This window comes from Gorilla gorilla, chromosome 11 (genome assembly GCF_029281585.2).
Source record: "Gorilla gorilla gorilla isolate KB3781 chromosome 11, NHGRI_mGorGor1-v2.1_pri, whole genome shotgun sequence".
NCBI classification, from domain to species: domain Eukaryota; kingdom Metazoa; phylum Chordata; class Mammalia; order Primates; family Hominidae; genus Gorilla; species Gorilla gorilla.
Window position 1 is genome coordinate 50,679,892 of NC_073235.2, and position 18,962 is coordinate 50,698,853.

Here is an 18,962-nt window from a genome sequence, read left to right on the forward strand (position 1 = left end):
CACTGTGACTCATACCTATAATCTGAGCACTTTGGGAGGCTGAAGCGGGAGGATCACTTGACACCAGGAGTTCATGACCAGCCTGGACAGCATAGCAAGACCCCATCTCTACAAAGAATTTTGAAAGTTAGCCAGGTGCAGTGGCATGTGCCTGTAAGTCGCGGCTACTCAGGAGGCTGAGGTGTGAGTGATGTCCGCAATGGCCTGTCTGGAACTGCCCCTGCAAAGAATCCAGCTGCAGGGGGGGAGGTGCAGCCAAAGCTGGGTGCTCTGAGGAGCCTGCAGGAACCAGGAACAGCACCTGCAGCCACCCAGCAGTGGCCGTAGACCCTGGCATCCCTGCGCTGTCAGAAGCCTGGGAAGCCCACCCTGCCCCTGCAGGCTCCAAGACACCTGCTCCTGCTGCCTGGCCTCTCTTTGCTCCCGGTGCCTGCTCCCATTTCAGAGCAAGGTTGAAGGTGAGCTGAGGCAGTCTTGTGACCAGTCAAGTGTGCGCATGCTCGGGGCTGTGCAGACATGCCAGCTCCCCCTGCCACCTCAGCCCCCTCTGAAACTTTGGGAATGAGGCCTGGGGTTGGGGAAGGCAGAGGGTGGCTTGGGCAGGCCTGTAAGCACCCCTCCACAGGAATAGCCTGGCTGCCCTGGTTGACATGATTGATGGCAGCAGGAGACAGACAGGCTCCTGGGTGGAAAGGGGCAGGTCCCTGGTGAAGCCCCACCTTCAGACTAGGGACAGCCTGAAGCGTGGGTGCTAGGCTGTTAGTTCCAGGTGGAGTCTGCCAGCCAGAGTGAAAACTTATGATGCTTTTTCCAGACCCGCCATGGCTGCCCATGGACCAGTCACCATGTACTTCCTCCCTTCTGAAGCCCATAAAAACTCTGGACTCAGTCAGACTCATACAGACCGTTGGGACTACCAGGTGCGGGAAGGAGCTACCCATTTCAGGTCTCCTCAGCTCTTAATTACCAGCCTGCAGAAAGCAGCCACCCACCATGGGTCTCCTCGCCACTGAGAGCTGGACACTCATCAGGACGACCTGCCTGCGGAAAAGAGCTACCCACTTCAGATCTCCTGAGAGCTGCTCTGTTGCTCAGTGAAGCTCCTCTCTGCCTTGCTTACCCTCCAGTTGTCCGCATACCTCATTCTTGCTGGATGGTGAGACAAGAACTTGGGACCCGCCGAATGGCACCACTGAAAGAGCAGTAACAAACAGGGCTAAAACACGCCCCCTACTCACCACAATGTGGGCAACTAGAAAGAGAGACGAGCTGTAACCCTTCTGGAGCCCAAACCAGGGGGCTCCTTGAGCCAGTGCTGTGACACCCTCTTTGTGGCTCTGTGTATCCTGGCATCTCCAAGCTTCCACGAGCCACTGTGTTCCCAGGTGTCTGCGGTGGAAATTGCTTGCGGTATGCCTGGTCCAGCCATAGCCTTGCACGTAGCTGGTGCCTTTGCCAGCGGGGGCAGCCCACCCCGCTGCAGTCAGCACGCCTGGCTCTGCGCAGTGGTCAGACCCCACGCTTGCTCACACACCCGTTGCCATTCCTTGCCAGGCTCACCCTTGGCAAGTGTGGATCTGGGCCAGTATCATGAGCCGAACTCAGTCTGCGGGCTCAAGTGGACAGAATGAGCCCAGTGGACCCTAGCAAAACTCAGGCAAAGTCGCCACTAGCCACAGAGGTTTCTGGCTGGCAAAGTGACACCCCAAGGATCCCGTAATGGGAGATTTGCTTGTGCCCAGCAGTAAAGAGGCTACAGTGAGCTATGATCCTGCTCCTGCACTCCAGCTTAGGTGACAAAGCAAGACTCTGTCTCATAAATAAATAAATAAATCTAACTACACAGGTTCACTGAAAACTAAAACATTGATGGAAGAAATTGAAGAAGACACAGATAAATGGAAAGATATCCCATGTTTATGCATTGAAGAAACTAATATTCTTAAAATGCTCATATTACCCAAAATTATCTACAGATTCAATACAATCCATATCAAAATTCCAACATCATTTTTCATAGAAATAGATTAAGAAATCCTAAAATTTATATGGAACCACAACAAAAACTTGCATAGCCAAAGCAATCATGAGCAAAAAAATCAAAGCTGGAGGCATCACACTACCTGAATTCAAATTGTACTACAAACCTATAGTAATTAAAAATACTGTAGTGCTAGCAAAAAAAATTAAAATAAAAATGAACACATCCCCAGTGGACTGGAATAGAGAGCTTAGAAATGAGCCCATGCATGTATGGTCAATTGATTTATGACAAAGATGTCAACAATAAACAATGGCAAAGGATAGTCTCTTCAATAAATGATGTTGGGGAAAGCTGGATATCCACATATAGAAGAACAAAATTGGACCCTTATTTCACTCCATATACAAAAATCAACTCAAAATGGATTAAAGACTTAAATGTTAAGACCAGAAACTGTAAAACTCCTAGAAGAAAACTTAGGGGGAAAACTGCAAAATTGGTCTGGGTATTGATTTTTTGGATTTGACTGCAAAAGTGCAGGCAACGAAAACAAAAATAGATAAAGGGGATTATATCAAATGAAAAAGCTTCTGTACAGCAAAAGAAACAATGTGCAGAGACAGCCTACAGATTGGGAGAAAATATTTTCAAGTCATACATTAAATAAGGGGTTAATATCCAAAATATATAAGAAGCCGAAACACCTGAATAGCAAGAAAATTAAAAAAAAAAATTAAAAATGGGAAAGGGACCTGAATATACATTTCTCAAAAAAAGGCATCCAAAAGTCCAACTGATACAAGAAAAACTTCTCAACATTGCTAATCATTCAGGAAATACAAATTAAATCTGTAATGATATATAATTTCACACCTCTCAGAATGACCATTACCAAAAAAAAAAAAATACAAAAGATAACAAATGTTGATGACGATGTAAAGAAAAGGAAACCTTTGTACACTGTTGGTGGAAATGTACACATGTGGAAAACTGTGTGAAGGTTCCTCAATAAACTAAAAATAGAATTATCTGATGATCCAGCAATCCCATTTCTGGACATTCACCCAAAACATTTTAAATTAGTTTGTTTTAAGAGATGTCTGCACTCCCATGTTCTCTGCAGAGCTGATCACAATAGCCAAGTTACAGAATCCAACTAAGATGATGAATGGATAAAGAAAAAGTAGAGTATGGTAAAATTCAAAATTGCTAAGAGAGTAAATTTCAAATATTCTCACCACAAAGAATATTAAGTATTTGAGGTGGACATGTTTACTGGCTTCATTTAGTTATTTTGCATTGTATTCATAAATCATAACTTCACTTTGTATTTTGTAAATATATATAGCTATTGTGAAAATACAATAAAACATTGAAATTGCAGTCATATTTTAAGAAGGTATAATTTTTTGTAAGAGAATTGAAAATGTTTTAAAACCACAAATTTATATCTCAGTATTGAACCATACTTAATGGATCTTAATGTGATTAGGCACATAGAATATTACATTTAGAAGCAAGACCAAGGTTTTAAGAAAACTCTTTGTATCATAGAGACCTTATTATTTAGATGGCACAGGAATAATAGAATGTATGTACAGCTAAGTGGGGCTTAGTAATCATCTTTTTTGTGAGGAATAAGAAAAGTTGGAAGTGGAGCACCATGGCATTCTGTTTGCAGATGGATAACCTGACCAAAGATATCTTCAAATTAATTTCTGAGGCTTCCAGAGTTATTGGAGATTTTAGGTTACTGGATGGGGCCTTCAGAAAATACCATAGTTAATTGTAGACTGCTGGAGTTTGAAATCCAGTTCTTCCAGTTATTAGCTATGGAACCTTGGATAACTTACGTGATCTATGTTCCTCACTTTCTTTATCTGTAAAATACAGATGATAATAGCACTTCTTTATTTTCTACTTTTTAAGAACATAAGCACTTCTTAGGATTGTTGTGAGAATTAACTATACTACTTATAATTTAGAACTCAGTAAATGTTAGCTATTATTTACTATATTTAAAAGCAAGAAATAAGTTTTAGTAATTTACATGACAAATGTTTGTGCTACTTAACAATGCCTGTTATCTGGAAACTTGTATTTTTAATCATTAAAGATTAATATGATTGAATTCTTTTGTGATGTAGACTATTTGTGATTTACAGAGCTATTGGTTCTTATTAAAATATGCAGAAACAGATAAACTGCAATGATAAACTGTCGATTGATTTGAATTTGTAGAAAATCTGAGATCTTTAGCATTACATGCATGTAAAAAGAATACTTTATTAAGAGTACTTCAAACTAGGTAAGGAAAATAAGAGCTAAAGTATAGTTTTCTTTTCTGGTTTAGTAGTTTTTAAGGTCTCCATCCTTGTTATGTATAACAAAGACTCAGATAATTACCTCTGTTTATTAGAGTTTTGTTTTTTTTTCAGAAAAAAATCTTAAATGGTATATGTGTATGAATATATTTTTATTGCAAAGTATTTGGGGACCTGTTTATAAGAATTTTCTTTCTTTTTTTTTTTTTTTTGAGACAGAGTCTTGCTCTGTTGCCCAGGCTAGATTGCAGTGGCACGATCTCAGCTCACTGCAACCTCTGCCTCCTGGATTCAAGAGATCGATTCTCCTGTCTCAGCCTCCTGAGTAGCTGGGATTGTAGGCGCACACCACCACACCCAGCTAATTTTTGTATTTTTAGTAGAGACAGGGTTTCACCATGTTGGCCAGGCTGGTCTTGAACTCCTGACCTCAGGTGATCCACCTGCCTCAGCCTCCCAAAGTGCTGGGATTACAGGCTTGAGCCACTGCGCCCAGCAACAATTTTCAAAACTAAAACATTAATAGCCTATTTCATGTCATTTTTAGTAGTTGAGAGAGAGAGAGAGACGATTCAAGACTTCATAAAATTTTTGACTTTGTATTTAAACAGAAAATGAAGCTAGAAGTGCTTCTCCCCAGCCTGCCACCCCCACTAACTTAAGGACAAAAAAAAAAAAAAAAAAATTCTGAGCCATCAAGGGCATGTTTCTAGTTATATGTGAGGTTTTCAGTAAAATTTTCATTATGGAATATAACATTTCCCTCTTTTTTGCCACAGTATTTTATTGATTGTCTACCTACAGAGTTTACCTAAGAGGATAGCAAAGCTTACAAAAGATATAATCCATAAACATTATTTTAGTATGTCTACATTGATTTATTGCTGAAGTCCTATTTACTATATGTTCAAAGTTCCTTCCTAAGCTAGTGGGTCTCAGGATTATCTTTAAAGATTAGAAATATAATCTTAGAAAACTCAAGAAGTATTTACATAAATGCTAATAATGAGAGTCTAGTAATAGTGTTCATATGTGTGCTTTAGATCACAATTCTACACGGACTGTAGATCTACATTATAGTCAAGATGCCTGTAAAGAATAGAGGATCTGCCTCAGCCTAGTTCTGAACCAGAACTGTGGGCATGCACCTGGGGTTCTAGATTTTAAAGTGCTACTTTGGTCCTTAAGTGCATTACAGTTTGAGATTCATGCCAGATACTAATTGCATCATGCTTGCATCCTTGTATCTAAGATATTACATGGTCATTGAGGTATGTTTGTGTGTATCATGGAAGCTTTCAAATCATTTTGACATTTAGTATATGTATTAGAAATAACTCAGTGTTTTTCATAGACATCTGTAAATAGTATTTTTGGAAGTTAATGTCTTATTAATATGTAGAAACTAAGCTAAATAGTTGCAGTGAAATTGTTTCTCAACTGGAGAAAAAGATATCCTTCCTTCATGCTTTTTAAAAATACCTGAGCCCTGGCCCTACCTCATACTAATTAAACCATAATATGTAAAGAATATGCTGAGTGTCAATATATTTTAAAAGTGTTTCAAGTGTTTGATTGTACAGCTGCAACTGAAAAACCGACATCTGCACTAATGACCAAAAGGAGCAATGATATTGCTAATCCAAAAATCATTTATGTTTGGCTTGAGAATCTACAGTACTCAAAACCACTTACTTGGGAGGATGAGATAGGAGGATCTCTTGAGCTCAGGAGCCCAAGACCAGCCTGAGCAACACAGGGAGACCCTGTCTCAAAACAAAACGAAAACAAAAAGTACATACTAAGTATGGCACTGTAGAATCCAAATCCTGTTTCCCTAACTGCATTGTCAAGGAATTCACAATCAAGTTCTTTAGGCAAAAAACACTCTCTCTGGATAATCACATTTGTCTATTAGAGGGAATTTTATTTAAAGGGCTTTTTTTTTAATGCTAAGTTTAGCAGGTTGGTGTAAAGTACTGACTGGGGAGATTTAAGTAATAAGAGGAATAGAATTTTGAATTTTTCATGAGGACAGAATACTGAACTAATTGATTTCTATGATTTTGGCTTTTATAAGCAACTCAAGTGTAATTCAGAATATTTTTGTAATAATTTTGAGCAGGGAAACTATTTTTTAGAATGGGGCTCTGTTCATGCAGGACACCAGAATTTATGTATTTTAAATCGTATAAAAATTTTGCATAGAAACTAGGTAGCCAGATCAAATTAGTATTATAGAAAGTACTCAACTCTGTGACATGGATCATAACTTATGTTCCACAAAATATTCTGATTCTTCTAAACAGTAAATCTTAATGTTATTGCTGTTTGTTTACATAAAATATGTCCTATAATACATCCCTTTGCCCAGGCTTATTATATAAAGTCATGAAGAATAATTTCAAGTTTTTTATATTTAAACTAAATGAAGTAATATCTATAATCTCAAATTCATTATATTTTCTTATGCTTCTCTTTTAGATGTACATTGAAGATGTCAGTTTCTACATGTGGGAAGTAGACATTGAAGGCTTTATGGTTTACAGACAAGATCTTTAGAAGTTAAGCACTAAAGGTAAGTAGTAACTATAGCCCCATATATAATTTCATGTAAATGGTTAGGGTTGTCAGATTATAAATCAACTTGTTAAACTTGTTTACTTTTTATCACTGCTCCAAAGTTACCTCACAACTGCATTCATTCATATTCAGACACAAATTTTTATTCCATAATATCATCTTGACAGAAAGTATCAGATTTCATTTGTAATAAGCGGTTGATTAAAAAATAATAAATTGTAATACACAAGTGCAAACCAGTTAAGAATAAAGAATAAAAAAGTAACTTCTGGCCGGGCGCGGTGGCTCACGCCGGTAATCCCAGCACTTTGGGAGGCCGAGGCGGGTGGATCACGAGGTCAGGAGATCCAGACCATCCTGGCGAACACGGTGAAACCCGGTCTCTACTAAAAATACAAAAAAATTAGGCGGGCGAGGTGGCAGGCGCGTGTAGTCCCAGCTACTCGGGAGGCTGAGGCAGGAGAATGGCGTGAACCCGGGAGGCGGAGCTTGCAGTGAACCGAGATCGCACCACTGCACTCCAGCCTGGGTGACAGAGCGAGACTCTGTCTCAAAAAAAAAAAAAAAAAAGTAACTTCTATCATACCTGTGAATACAACTCAGCAGAATTTAATGTGAAAAAATAATTAAACAGAAAAACTATTATTCATGGCACTGTTTTCATGTATTTATTAATCAGCCCCTTTAACAAGTTAAGAACTTGTTCTTTATCCACTCCAAAACACTCTGTCATAGTTTCATATACTCATAACATTATAACCCCTGAATACAAACCTCTTTTCATTTTATCATGGCTCCCCCAAAATTTCTCTTTACCTAGCATATTCTTTCACGTAGCACGTTCTGTTCATGCCTCCCATGACTGCTTACATACTTAACATGACTAAGTAAATTTCTGAGCACATTTTGTTAAAATTTCAAGTGAGATACAAGGGGAATAAACCTCCAGAAACAATGTTTTAATGTTCCTTGCCAAATGGGGACAATGGAAGCCTGGAGAGTATGTGACCTGTAAACGGGATGCTCCTATTCAGTTCTAGGATCCTTGCTAAATGGAAATGAGATGCTGTAAAATCAATTCTCAGTAGTTTTTTTAAAGAACAGAAATAAATTTGAAAAATCCTTATTTTTAAATATCAGCATAAAATTTTTCCTTTGAAAAAAAGTTTACTTTTGCTATTACATAAGCCAAGTAAAACAGTTTACAGCCCCTAGTGCAGGAGTGTTTTTTCTTTTTTCTATTTTTCTTTATTCTTTTAGAGTGCGAGTATTTAAAGTCTATTTTTTCTCCTTAATTTGTGGTTAACTGTTTAATGATTTTTGCCAGTTTTCTATAATGAATTTTATTGTCAGAAATGACTTCTCTTGAAAACATAAGTGATATTACTTATTTCTAATTCATTTACGTAGTTATATATGGTGACTTGGTTACTTGGAAGAGCTATTCAATTGTTTTCTGAATTATAATGATTAGATAACTATTTTTATGGTTCCTTCTTCTCCACAGTCTAAATCAGATCCTTCTAGTAAAAAAAGAATTTTATATATATATATCTTTTACTTTGAGAGATGTAGTCTCTTTAAGTTGCTCAGACTAGATTTGAGCTCCTGGGCTCCAGCAATCCTCCCACCTCAGCCTCTCAAGCAGCTAGGACTACAGGTGTGCGTTAACCATGCCGGGCACTTTCTCGTTTTTGTTGTTGTTGTCGTGTGTTTGTTTGTTTGTTTTGAGACAGGGTCTTATTCTGTTGCCCAGGTTGGAATACAGTGGCATAATCATGGGTCACTGCAGCATCGACCTCCTAGCCTCAAGCCATCTTCCTGCCTCGGCCTCCCAAAGTGATGGGATTACATGCATGTGCCACCTCACCCGGCATCTTTTTTTTAAAAGACCTTTTACACAAAGAGAAAGCAGAGTTAATCACACTCTTAGGTCCATGGGGCACCGTCATTACTGGTTCATGCAAAGCACTTCTTGTTTTATTTATTTATAAATTTTCCAGTCTCATTCTCCTGCCCTTGACCCATAGGAAATCATTCTAATATTATGATATTCTAAAATAATATCTATTGTACTGTTCTATTTTGTTTATATTTTCATAATGAGTATTGTTTTGCATGCATACATTTTAAAATTTTCATATGAGAAATTTCAAATAAATAAAAAGGAAAAGAGAGAATATTATGAACTGCCACATGTCTATATGTCAGCTTCAACAGTTAGCATCTTATGGTACAATTTGTTTTACCTCTGACCTCTCCTCACCCTGACTTATATACATGAAATTTAAATAAGTGTAAGTGATATCGTGCTGTGTATCTCATTGTGATCCTTACTATTTTATTTCATATAACCTTAAGTTTTAAACTTTATTTATGTTGCCATGTTTTTACTGCTTCTTACTGCTACATGGTAATCCACAGTATATGGCAGCCATATTTTCACTACCCATTTTCCTCAGTGTTTGCCATCCAAATTGCTTTCAATTTCCTTTTACCACATGTTCATCATGTCCTATCGTGGAACTTTGCAAGGATTTCTTTAGACTATATACCCAGGAGCAGAATTGCTGCTGGGTGACAGAATATATGTTTATAATTAATTTAACCAATCCCTATCAGATGCTTCCCCACATAAATACTTTGGTCTTTACAGCCTCCAGCAGTAACCTTCTTATCATCCATGCCAGCCCTTAATGTTTTCCAGCTTACTCATGTTTTCAGCCTAATGTGTGTAATTTTATAGATCATTGTTTTGAGTTTTTTTAAATCACTATTGAGTTTGAGTATCTCATCATATACTTGTTGGCCTTTTGATTTCCCTCTTCTGAGCTTGCTTCTCATATTCTTTATATATTTTTTCATTTGGGTTCAATTGTTTTATAGGAATTTGTTGTATGTGCTCGATATTAATTTCCTATCAGTTTAGATATTATAAAATATCTGCTTCCATTCTTTCAACTTTTGAATTTTATGCATGATGTTCTTTAAGTAGACATTCAGATTTTAAATATCCCATTAAAAATATTTTCTTGATGTTTATTGCTGGAGTACATGAGTGCTACTGATATTTTTAAAAGTTTATCTTTGTTCTAACTATATTGCTAAACCCTCTTATTCTTAACAGATTGTTCTTTTTTTGAAATAGATGATTATAATCATTTGAAATTAATGATAATATTATTTCCTTCCTTCCCATCTTTATATTTAAACTCCTTTCTTCTTTGCTATATCTTTTTTTGTTAGTTCCTCTGGAACTATGTTAACGAGTAGTAGTGATGTTGGCCATCTCATGTCTCATCATAAAGGAGGTGAACCTCAAGTTTCTCAATTAATACTTACAAAATGTTTTTTAATATATAACATTTACCAGATTAAGAAAGGTTCTTCTATTTTTAGTTTGCTAAGCAGTCTTATAAATAGCTATTGAACCTTAACAATGCTTTTTATTATGTGTATGTTAAAATAATCATAAGGTTTTCATCCTGTGGTATATTAATGTTATGTATTATATGTATAGAATTTCTAATATTAAACCATCCATGCATTCATAGTTTGCATTATGAAGTATTACCTGATCATGATGTATTATTCTTTAATACACTGTTGTGTTTGGTTAGCAAATATCTTACTGGAGATTTTGGAATCTATATTTTTAAGTTAAATGCAGTGTAATTTTCTTATTTTCCTTGTTTGGTTTTATAATTAAGATTACACTAGCCTTCTAAAATGAGATGTGCATGTTTGCTTCTTTTAAGAAGGAATTTACTGTTTCTTTTAATGTGTGCTAACTCAAATGTAAAACTATCTTGTTCTGGGGATTTTGGTGAGGACATATCTTTGACAATTATATACATCTTTAATGCTTTTTGGTCAATTCAGGTTTCCTTCTCAGCTTCTTCCACTCCCCTTCCAATGGCTTTTGATGGCAGCTGGTATTCTTCTCACCCTCAGGTATACCCCAGACTGAGTTTCCTTTGAGTCAGGAAATACTGAGCCCACATTCACATTCACATTCACAGGAAATCTCAGTGCCCACATTCAACTGAGCCATGTAATGGGCACCCCGCTTTTGGACTGACTGGGAATTGATTGTCCTAACTCTGACCACTGGTCTCTGATCTGCCTGGTCTTGCTTCAGTTAAACTCCCTCTGCCACATACCTAAATTAATCCTGCACTACGACAGTATCCTGCTTTTGTATAACTAGAAATTTCAGTTAATAATGCCCTGAATTGACTTCCTTATAGCTCTTAAAACTTCTGGTTACATGTGTCAAGATGAATATTTTGATAAAAGAATAAGTAAAGCATCATGTTCAGGAAAGTAAGTGTTGCAGAAGAAATGAGCAACGATATGGTCTGATGTCCTCTACATTTGATATATACTATATATCAATTTGATATATAGTATGTATCTGATTGTAGTTAACTCCAGGAGATTTTCCCCTTATCTTAGAGTTTGAACCATATAGTGACCGTGTATAATCAGAAGAAAAATGAAGGGTATTTCCCCTTACAAAAAGAAAAAGGAGTAAAGATCATAAGCAGGAAGTTCATGGACACACTAACAAAAATAAATGAAATAGTAATTATAATCATAATTGTTTATACATTACAATGTGTTTCACCATTTTCGATATTTAAGTTTTTCCCACACTTTGAATGTTTTCTGAATTTATTTTGAATCTTTTATTACTAAAAAAAAATCGGATGTATATATATCTCTCCTACAAAGAATCTTGTCCATTCTGACATCCCTTTGTCTCTTCATCTTCTCCTACCCCATCATTTGCTACTATCTACTTTAAATCCTAAACCGTTATGCCCCTATGTTCTCCTTTTCTTAGTTGTTGGCTATTTAAAAAAACAGCACATTTTGCCAAGACATTTTATCAACATTACTTCACACATCTTTTAATTATCTTCCATATTTGTTTCTATTTAAGGATTTTAACAAAAACTGTCTCCTGAGGTCTTGTATGCTTGGAAATATATGTCATCATAGCCTCATAGTTGAATGACTGCATTGTCATATGTAAAAATCTAGGTTTTAAGATTTTTCCTTCAATATCCATGATATTCCCTAATCACCATTGTAAAAAAAATTTTAATTAATTAAAAAAAATAAAATCCATGATTTCTTTTGTCCTGTTCAACTCCATCATTCCTTCAAATACATCCTTCTTAATTTTTTTTTTTTTTTTTTTGAGACCTTCTGACTCTGTCACCTGGGCTGGAATGCAGTGGCACAATCTCGGCTCAACCTCCTCCTGGGCCCAAGCGATTCTCCCACCTCAGCCTCCTGAGTAGCTGGGACTGCAGACACACGCCACCACACCCAGCTAATTTTTGTATTTTTTTGATAGAGATGGGGTTTCGCTGTGTTAGCCAGGCTGGTCTTGAACTCCTGACCTCAAGTGGTCTTCCCGCCTTGGCTTCCCACAGTGCTGGGATTGTAGGTGTGAGCCACCAGACCCAGCCTATTTTTCTTTCTGAGTCTCCTGTTATTCAGATGTTAGCACTGTCAATCCCTTAGCCTTTCTTTTATATTTTCTATATCCTTGTTCTTAGGTTTGAAGATTTCCTCAAACTGATCTTCGGATTCATTAATTTACTCCTCACTTAAATTCTGTTATTTATCCAGTCTACATACTTCAAGTATTACATTTTTGTACCTAATATTTCTGCGTGCTTCTTTGTTCTCTTGTTCTTATTATATGCTGCTAATATCTTCCCTTATCTCTTTTAGTATGTTTATTAGGCTTATTTTAAGTTCTTGGGACATCAGATCTAATATTTCTGCTTCTCTTAGAATCTGTATGCCAATATTTTATTTTTCTTTGAAAACAGTTGTGCTTCTTCAATGTCTTGATATGTTGACCTATAAGATAATTTCCCTCTGGGGATATTGGCTACTATGACATCACATGTGGGAAGAGACTAGTATCCAGTTTGGCATTTTCAGTGAGCTCAAAGGATGGAAGGTAGGTAGAAAAGCCCCAGGCTACTTGAGAAATCACAGTTTATCAAATCTACAAAATGACACCTCAGATCTCTGCTTCACCATCTCTCCACTTCTCCCTGATCCCACCAGGGAGAACAGCAGCCAAAGCTATTTATTGTAATTTACCAGCTTTATGGTTTTGTAGGAAAGGGCAGAGAAATTACTACCTAAGGTTAGTTGGTCTCCACCTGTTTTCCTCAGCTTTTTATAAGTATGGTTTACTTCTGAGGGCATTTGGACTGTAGTCTGAGTCCCTGTAGATATGGGAACTATAAGTTTTTTACTCAAGTCATGGAATAGTCAAAAGCAGAACTCCAATAGTTCATTTCCTGTTTTATCCTCCCACATATTTGAAGGACTGCCTCCTGCCCCAGATCCAAGGCCCAAGCCACCAGCCAGCACACTTACCAGTTCAAAATTGTCCTTTTTCACCCCACTTTCTTCCCTGGGAGTTTTTGGGTTTTCTTATTTCTTGGCTTTTTTTCTTTATATTTCCTATAGGAGTTGGTCTTTGGAGAGGGAACCGGACAGTGTACTATTCCAACATCTTGGTATTATCTTTCTGAAAGAAACTCAAACAAAAGCTATATGTATGTGTGTACCCTTTGACCCAGAGATTACATTTCTAGAAATTTCTCCAAAATGTATTGTCAAGAACTATTTAATCATGATATTGGAAAACAGTTTAAATATCCAAAAGTGGGGGTTAATTAAATAGACACATAGTCATGGAATAAACTGTTCTGAGTAATACACTGCTGATTTCTGTTTTTTTAAAAGAGTGATGCTCAGGTGTGGTGGCTCATGTCTATAATCCCAACACTTTGGGAGACTGAGGTGAGAGGATCACTTGAGCTAAGGAGTTCAAGACCAGGCTGGGCAACATAAGGAGGCCTCCTCTCTACTAAAAAATATAAAAGTAAAATATCAGCCAGGCATGGTGGTACGTGCCTGTAGTTCCAGCTATTCAAGAGGATTGCTTGAGCCTAGGAGATCTTGATCTGTTTCTAATGACTATCTTTTCTCTTGGTTTTAGGTCACATTTTCCTACCTTTTAAAATGTCTTGTAATTCTTGAATTGATGGGTTTGCGTAGGATAGTTTTTAAATGTGGATATTTAGCATGATTTGCATATCTCTATTATAAAGTACTTCTCAAACCGTAATTATTTCTTTACCTCTATAACACACAGAATGTTAGGGCTGAGAAAAGGATGACTGGAGCTGGCAGTTGAATCACTGGTTTAGTTGCAGTATAGTACTAGAATGAAAGTAAAAAAATAAATAAAGAAAGAATGAGTAATATGGTTTGGCTGTGTCACCACTCAGATCTCATCTTGAATTCCGACGTGTTGTGTGAGGGACCCAATGAGAGGTAATTGAATCATGGGGGCGGGTCTTTCATGTGCTGTTCTCATGATAGTGAATAAGTCTCATGAGATCTGGTGGTTTTTAAAAACAGGAGTTTCCCAGCTCAAGCTCTCCCTTTGCCCTCTGGCTGATTGTGAGGCCTCCCCAGCCATGTAGCACTGTAAGTCCATTAAACTGCTTTTTCTTCCCAGTCTTGGGTATGTCTTTATCAGCAGCGTGAAAACAGACTAATACAATGAGTAAAAGGAAATAAAGAAGAAGCAGTCACAATCCTTTCATGTAATTTGTCAACAAGAGGGTAGATGCAGCATCATGGAGGAAACACTTTACAATGCTTTGAATATTACCCAAATCAAATTGCCCTTAAAAAAGTAAAGAGAAATTAAAACAGTCATGAAGAAAAGAGTCTCAAATTAAAATAGAGACTTTTAGAGATTTTTTAATAACAGGACATTTTGCCATTGTGATTTGGAGAAAGTTTTTCCTTATAGTTTTTAACCAACTTGAGAATAGACACGAAGAGCCAGATGGGAAGACAACTAAATCTAAACATTTTACAAAACCTTGATAGTGATCAGCATCTAGCCAAGAATTATAAGACATGAAAAAGTAGGAAAATGTAACCCCAAACCACTAGAATAGACAATCAGTAGAAACAGAGCAAGAAATGACAGCAATAATGTAAACAGCAAAGACTTTAAAACATCTAATTGTACACATATACAAGGATATAAAGTAAAACATTAAAACAATGAAGAGAGTCTTAGAAAATATATTTTTTAGCTCTAGGAATTCCCACATCTGAGTGGAATATCCGCTGGATGGGTTTCTCAATGCAATAAACATTGCCAATTAAAAAGATCAATAGACTTGAAGAAAGTATGAAAAACTGAACCGCTGCTGGGTACAGTGGCACGTGCCTATAGTACTACCTACTCAGGAGGCTGAAGTGGAAGAATAGCTTGAGTACAGGAGTTTGGGGCTGTAGTGTGCTATGATCACATGTGTGGATAGCCACTGTATTCCAGCCTGGACATACTATCCAGTCCCCAAGTCTAAAAATGAGTAAGTAAAGTAAAGTAAAAACTGAATTAGAGAGTAAGAAAACTGAACCCTCCCCCTTCCTCCATACGCAAAAAAAAAAAAAACCCCGGCACCTAAGTGTCCTGATACCATGAGGCATAACAAATATGGAATTGGAGTTGCAGAAGGGGTGAGGGCAGAAAAAATATTTGAAAAAATATGGCCAAAATTGTTCCACATTGGATGAAAAATAGAAACATAAAAATCCAAGTTCATTTAACTTCAAATAGAAAAGCAAACCACACCAAAACATATCATTTCTGAAACCAGTGATAAAGAGAAAAGTCATAAAAGTAAATGAAGAAAAAGTCACATCACAAACAAAATGCAAAACAAAAATGAACTGACTTCACATCAGAAAAAATGCAAACCAGAAGATAATGGAATGAGGTCAGTATCAAAAGATGAAGACTTATAAACCTTAAATTCTATATCCAGGAAAAAACATCTAAAATGATGACATTTTCAGAAAAAAAAAAATCCACTGAGAGAATTCATTGCTAGCAGACCTGTTACAAGAAATGTTAAATAAAGTCTTAAGGCAGAAGAAAAATGATGCTAGATGGAAACTCGATCTCTTCAGAAGAATGAAGAGCCCCAGAAATTGTAAATATATTGGTAAACATAAAAGACTGTTGTTTATATATTTAAAAAATAACTGACTGCTTAAGTAAAAAACACTGAAAAATAAAAATGGATATTTTGTTATCACATATGTAGAAGTAAAATATATGGCAACAGTGCAAAGAATGGGAGGGGAGAAATTGTAGTACAGGTGGAATATTCCTAATCCCAGAATCCAGAATGCTCCAAAATTCAAAACTTTTTGAGTGCCTACCCGATGCTCAAAGGAAATGATCATTGGAGCATTTCAGATTTTGGATTTTTGGATTAGGGATTCTCAATCTGTTTAACGCAAATATTCCAAAATTTGAAAAAATTCAAAATTTGAATGAATTCCGGTCCCAGACATTTCAGATATAGTGTCTTAAGCTCATTATATTATTAGGAAATTATAGGCTATTATTTAAAATTGGGCTGTGATAAGTTAAAGATGTATATTTAAACCCTAGAGCAATCACCAAAGATTTAAAACAAAGAAATATAGCTGATAAATCAATAGAGGAGATAAAGTAGAATACTAGAGAATTGGCTAGGCATAATGGCCAATGCCTGTAAGTAAACACTTTGGGAGGCCAAGGGAGGAGGATCACTTGAGTCCAGGAGTTTGAGACCAGCCTGGGCAACATAATGAGACCCTGTATCTACAAAAAATAAAAAAATTAGCCAGGCATAGTGGTGTAAACCTGCAGTCTCAGAGGCTGAGGCTGAAATGAGAAGATAACTTGAGCCCAGGAGGTTGAGGCTGCAGTGAGCCATGATTGCGCCACTGCGCTGTAGCCTGGGCAACAGTGTGAGACCCTGTCTCAAGAAAAAAAAAAATCAATCATTTCAAAAGAAGGCAGCGTTGAAAATGAAAGAACAGATGGAATAAGTGGAAAACAAATAGCAAGGTGCTAAACTTAGAACCAACTATATCATCACTATATTAAGTATAAATTGTCAAAACACTTAGATTAAAAGGCTTTTTTTTTTCATCAGACTGATAAAAACCCAGTAAACAACTCCAGGGGTTGGCAAACTTTTTATTAAAAGGACACATTATAAATATTTTAAGATTAAGGTTCATACTGTTTCTGTCACAACTACTCAACTCTCTTACCAGAGATCAAAATGTAAACAAGTAGGTATGTCTATGTTCCAATAAAACTTTATTTGCAAAATAAGCAATTGGCTTTTTGTAGGGGGTTAGATATAGGGGGTAGACTCCTGCTATACTAAATAGAAGGAGTGCATTTTAAATATAAAAACACAGGTAGGTTAAAAGTTAAAGGATGTGTTAAATATACCATGCAAACACTAATAATCAGAAAGTCAAGGTGGCTAAAATAATATGAGAAAAAGTATATATCTGGACAAGTGTTTTAACAGAGATAAAGAGGAAATTTTATAATAAGATAGTTCAAGAGGATTTATTCTCCTAAATGTATATCCACTTAACAATAGATCTTAAAAATATATGAAGCAAAAACTGGTAAGAGTTGAAAGAAGAAATAGATAGTTCCACAATTATAGTTAGATATTTCAACCTTCCTCTCCCATAAATAGTTATAACAAGTAAACAGAAACCAATAAGAAAATAGAAACCTTCAACAACACTAAAAACTAACCTGACCTAACTGACATTTGTAGAACGTATGCCTAATAACAACAGAATACACATTTTTTTCACTGTGCATAGAACATTAATCATGATAGAACATATGCTGGCCCATGAAAATCAATAAATTTTTAAAGATTGAAATCATCCGGAGTATGTTCTCTGAACAAAACAGAATTAAGTTATAATCCAATACCAAAAAAGCAGGAAAACCTCTCGATATTTGGAAATTAAACAACACACTTCTAAACTTATGCGTCAAGAAAAAAATTCACCAGAGAAATTAGAAAATATCTTGAACTGAATTGTGATGAAACCACAACATAAAATGTAAAATGCAACTAACACATGGCTTAGAAAGAAATTTGTAATTTTAAAAATAAAAGCAAATTAAACTAACCAAAGTAACAAGGCAACAACAAGGAAATAACATAAGGAATGGATGGGAAGTCATTAAAATAGCAGGTGGGAGATCTTGATGATGACAGCCCTCAAGCTGAGTAACAACTTGTTGCAGTCTGGCCTGGCTGTTATCTTTGCACAGGTATCATTGGTATCACTCGTCCTCTTACATGAGGATTTCCTTTCTCCTATGTTGAAACTCATGTTTCTTAACCTTTTGTTTTTTTCCTTAATTTGCCGTCTCATTTTTTGGAGCAAGTCCTCCAGGAAGTTCTTGAGAAAGAATGTATAGGAGGTAATTTTTTGTAATAGTTCCATTTCTCATTGTTTTAAATTTCCATGAATGTTAGATCTTTCCACTATGGTTTCATTTATATTGCCGTAATCTGTTATGACTAGTGTAGGTAATTAGAAGTAGCTATTTTAAAATATTTTTGTGCTACTACTAAAAAAAAATGGTTTCCTTTATGTAATGCCTATAACTATATGAGGGAAGCATTCTGAAAGAGTCCCTTTCATAAGAAAGAAAATTCCAGAAGACATTGGTATTAAAAGAATCAATCTCTTAGGTAAGCTTTGTTACTCAGAATTGTGTTTACCAAAATAGGTACATCTCCATTTGTGTCTATTTCTTCTATGTAAAATTAAAATTTTTGTCATCAGCAATAACAGTATGACTTAGTATCTTTAAAACTTGGTGTCTTTTATGAAATGCAAGAATGTAGATCATCTGGTAACCTAGGTTACCAAATGGGAAATCTGTGAGCCAGAGCTAGCCATGATTCCTCTTGTTATTTTCTATGAATTTGAATGAAAATTGCCTAATTCATTCATGTTTGGGATTATTTTATTGTGTCAGACAAAGTAGGCTCTTTTATAAGCAAAGGGAGTGGGGGTGCCATTTGCATTGGTGTGTGTGTGTGTGTGTGTGTGTATAAACAAATCTGTATGTAATATAGATTGTATCGCATTTGGTGTACCTCCATCCA

General features: G+C 36.3%; 1 protein-coding gene across 8 annotated transcripts in view; it reads left to right on the top strand.

Moving 5' to 3' along the window:
• The window catches only part of MBD5 (methyl-CpG binding domain protein 5), a 484,769-nt gene that overhangs the window by 147,374 nt on the left and 318,433 nt on the right, over positions 1-18,962 (top strand). For all 8 annotated transcript variants that reach the window (XR_008677692.2, XM_055380166.2, XM_063694832.1 and 5 more), the window contains exon 2: positions 6,793-6,886. The gene's annotated coding sequence lies outside the window, so the exon portion shown is untranslated. The remainder of the gene's footprint in view (positions 1-6,792; positions 6,887-18,962) is intronic.